Raw genomic sequence first — 4,873 nt, forward strand, 5'->3', positions numbered from 1 at the left:
TGCCCATCAGCAAATGCAGGTTCTGTGTGCTTTTCTCCCCCGAGCTTAACTGTATTCATGTCATTATGGTCAACCCTACTTTGAGGAGGCATTTTTTTCCACAATCGCTTTCTGAGTGCCCTCCCACCTTCCAGTCCTATATCTGACAATGTTTCTACCTCTTAAATGTCACACCACTGGTCCCTACTAATAATAAGTCTGAAGTACGAGAGATGAAGTCTAATCATTCTGATTTCTAAGGAGCTTTCTGGATATACTTTTCCAGACCAGATTTGTTTGTTCTTCTGGAAGTCATGGTACTTCCAATATTCTTAATTAACACCATAATTCAAATGCATTAATTATTCCTAGGTCATATTTTCACTATCAGCTTTCACATGCCTATCAAACAATTGAAAATACCAACTATTTGAGTTACAGATAGTATATAGGAAAATACAAACCCCAGAAATTATACCTTCCTTGATAATTGTGTGTGTGTGCTTCACTCTCAGTCTAGCCCTCTGTGGCTATGTCCTTGTCCAAGGGCTCAGGTGTCACCAGTTCTCACCACACTTTGGACCATCCAGCCCTTCCACTTCTCTCTCTCATCTCCAGGTCAGTGGGAGTCTATGGACTATGGTTGAACTCAGCCCATTTCTTTATTGCTGCCTTTCCCTGCCTCTACTCACCAGTAGACCAATATGGTCACCAGCAAGCTTGCATGCCCGATCGTGTGTTCCCTTTGAGTTTCAGTTATACAGGGAGGTGTTTCCTGAAGCAACTTGATTTCTTGCCTTGATGGCTTCCCAGCAAGCAGCTTGCTTATTCTTGTAGTACCCAGTCATACTGTCATTTGTTTGGGGTTTTCCTGATGATCTTTCTTTGAAGATGTATTGTCTGTCGATCTAGCTGTTCCAGACTGGTCTGCTTGTCCTTTCTAGTGGGAATGTACTACGTCAGAAGGTTCTGGATGGGGCTCAGGATTCCATGCAATGTCCTATACAGTGAAAAGACTCCCCAAGAGGTCAATTTCACTGGGCAAGTTCTAGAACCCCTTTTAGGCATTCCAATCAGTTACAGAGTGAAGATGGCTTATTAGTTTTCTGTAATCATGTTTCCCAACGTTCTTTTCTATCCCACTCAAGTGTTTGTTTTACAATAGTAGGCAAGGGAAACTAATATTCGTAAGACAGTCACGAATCTTAGTATTATTTCCTCTCTTCAAACTATGCCTATATCCCTGTATCACAGAGCCCTGTTGTTCCAAGGTTGAGCATACATCACTATTTACCTCTGTCCCATTTAGTCCATGAAAACCTGTCTGTGTTCCCCTATCTACTTTGTTCTTTCACCCCCTCCCCTTTCTTGTATTGCCCTCCCCAACACCCAAGCTATGATGTGTCTGCCCCCTACGCTGTGCTCTGCTGTCATCTCCTTCCACCTCCCTCTAACCAACCCACCCCAGCCCTACCGTTTTGGTTATCTTATATTCCATTAATCTTTCCCTGTATTTAAGACAGTCTATTTTATCCTGTAATCTGCTTGACCTTCTCACCATCTGGGCATTTGTTTCTATGTGTTTACCTTCTTTCACATTGTAGTTGTTTTGATCATAGACTGACCTCTCAGATCCTCTGAATTTGTTCTTATAGTTTTGTTCTGTTCTCAACTCTTCCATTTGTCAATTGACTTCTGAGTGGTGCTGCCATGTATATAATTTTCTGGTTGTTCTCTGTTCTTGTTGGTTCTAAGTACACAGAACTCCCTTTAGGATGTTTTGCAGTGCAGGGTTGGCTTTGTCTAAATCCCTTAACTTTTGTTTTTCCTGGAATGTTTGATTACACCATCAAAACATTCCTTTGCTGGATAAAGGATTCTGGTTGGCAGGTTTTTTTTTTTTTTTTTTCAGTGTTTTATATATGTCTCCCCATTGCCTTCTTGCCTGCATGGTTTCTACTGAGAGATCTGATTTGCTTCACTTTGTATGTAACACTTCTCTTTTCCCTAGCTGCTTTTAGGATTCTGTCCTTATCTTTGATTTTGGAGAGCTTGATTATTATATGTTTTGGTTATTTTCTTTTAGGGTCTATCCTTCCTGGGGTTCATTGAACTTCTTGAATGCTTATCTTTTGATTTTCAGCATGTTAGAGAAATTTTCTTCCAGAAGTTCTTCAACTATCTCCTCTGTGGACTTGTGTGATTCTTCCTGTTTTGGAATGCTGATAATTCTTAAGTTATTCCTCTTCATGTTATACAACATAAATCTTAGAGCTTCTTTAGAATTTTTTAATCCTTCTTTCTGCTTGTTCTTCTATTTTAGCAATATTAAGAGGGTTGTCTTACAGCTCACTAGTTCTAGCTTCCATTTCTTCAATTCTACTCCTTTGTCCATTTCTGATATTCTATTATTCATCATTTGGACCTATTTCTGTAGGTTTTGAGTTGTTTCCAATGCTTTATCTATCTTATTTGATTGTTCCTGTAGCATTTTCCTATATTCTTTTTTTTTTTTTTTCTCAACTCCACTCTATAATGTTTTGATATATTTCATTATCATTTTTCTGAATTCCTTTCTCAGGCATTTCCAGGGCCTGCCCTCTTTTGAGTATGCAGTGTAGATCTGCCTCCATCTCATTTGTCTCAGTCATTTTATCTCATTTCTGGACTTGTTCTGATATGGTCATCTGTTTCTGTTTCTTGGACATATTCAGTAGTTATCTGTAGCTGGCCTTAATACCTACATTAGTGTGTTTTGGTATTTTTTATGCTTTCTGATTGTCTCCAGGTAGATGTGATCAGGAGATGGGCTTACCTTTTCACTGTTCTTCTTACTAGAGTCAAAGTAAATGTCACAAGTGTTGGCTGCCTACATGGTGCATGGCAGCTTACCTGGATTGTGGAATTTTATAAGGTGTGGTTGCAGCTTACTCTATGACAACAGTTGCTGTCCTTTCTTGGGTTATGTAGAGAGAGAAAGAGCCCCCTAAAGGTAAAGCGGGGACCCAAAACCAAAACAGCAACAGCAACAGCAAAAAAAAAAGCAAAACAAAAAAACAGAATGGATGCTGTAGTCTATAATTGCAGAAAAGAGAGAAGAGAAAAAAAAAAAATCTGTAGCCTAATATGAGTATGATTTTAATGTCTTCTTTTGGCTTCTTGCCTTCAAGGATGCCTGTGAAATTTCAGGATGCCACTGTTGGTCATTATGACATAACTCAGGATTTAATTTTTGGTCTGTTTCCTTTTTAGTCTGTCTGCCCCGCTCCACAAGCCCCGTTTAGGCTTTTTCCCTAGTGATAAACAGTTCAGAGCCGGCTGTGGCCCTTTTGTGTTATGTTTTGGGTTTAATTGACACCTGTTCCTTGAAATTTTGAGGAAATCTGTGCACTTACACAGTAGAACCCTCCAGGAGTGGGAGTCTGGTGTCCACTTTCTTGGGCACCCCCTCTAGTCACCAGAATGGAGGTGCACAGATAACAAGAGACCAATGAACAGATTGAAAAAGAAAGAAAGAAACAAACAAACAAGGTAGTCCACACCTTTATCTCTGCAAATTGGTTAGGCTTCCATGATCCTTCTCCCACCCAAGATGGCCCTTTTGGGAGACACTGAGCCTGGTGGATCCCTGAAAGCACTAGATTTCTTGCTCCCTCTACAAATTCCACTGGGTGTAAGCCTTTCTAAAGATTTCTTTTTATGTCATCTAGAGTTCTGGGACCATCCCATGAAATTCTTTTGTCCAATATTTTGTGTTATTGCTGATGGAGGTCCTCACCGCACTTCTACCCTATCCACCATCTCATTTTCTCCCTTTTGCTTTTTATTCATGCTTTTCTGGGTTTACACCCACCAACTGTATTAGAACATAAGCTTTAATTCAAATACAACCTCATAAGGAATTCAGATTAAATAAGAATATGAATATCTGTGAAACTGAAAAGATTTGCCTAGCTCCCAAATGATTGAGGCAAGAAGACCAAAAGCATGAGGAATACTAGCGTTAAACCAAGTCACATATAAATAGATGTAATTCAGAAAAGAGAAAACCAACAAAAAAGTAAAATACATATGACAAACACAATCTCATACAGAAGAATGTAAAATAACATTACCAATTAATTAAAAAAAATTTTTAAGTATAAATTCTTGTGTTAAAATAATTGAGATATTAAACACAAAAAGGATATGAGAATAATGCAGTTACATGGTGGGGGCTATAATCAATGTCATGAAATAAGTTGTGTATGAATCCTTGAATGGAAAACCAATTTTATTTTTAAACTTTCATTCAAGCACAATAAAAGCTAAAGGAAATAAAAATAAAAATAAAGAAAGAAAGAAGAGTTTGTAATGAAGCAAATCATTTGGACCCAGGTTTTTGTGCAAAGAGCCTCCTAGACTCAGGGGACGATGCCAAGACACATTGGGATCTCCAAGGAACTCTGGGTTCATAGATGTTGAAAGGAGACAAGTACCATCTTCCAGAGCTGAAAGAGAGAGAAAGCCTTCTGCTAGAGCTGGTGGCTTGAATCTGACTTTTAGCCTCCCAAACTGTTAGAAAATAAATTTCTGTTAAGATTTTGATTTAAAATTAATGAGGGGTTTAGATTGTGTTAATTACAATGAATCCAGATCCATATGAAGAGGATTCAAAAAGTACATGGAAAAATTCCATTATCTTTTTATTCCATTTCTCCACAAAGGTTTTGAAACCTCCTTGTATATTTTAATCCTTGATGGAGATCTATATTTGTGCCAATTTCAAAGAGAGGTGACCCAACGGAATGCGGGAAATCATCAGACAATATCTTTAATATCCCATGCGAGTAAAGTTTTACTAAAAGTAATACAGAAATGGCTGCAAGTATACATTAACAGAGAACTTCCAGAG

Source organism: Chrysochloris asiatica, unplaced genomic scaffold (assembly GCF_000296735.1).
Source record: "Chrysochloris asiatica unplaced genomic scaffold, ChrAsi1.0 scaffold00365, whole genome shotgun sequence".
NCBI lineage: Eukaryota > Metazoa > Chordata > Mammalia > Afrosoricida > Chrysochloridae > Chrysochloris > Chrysochloris asiatica.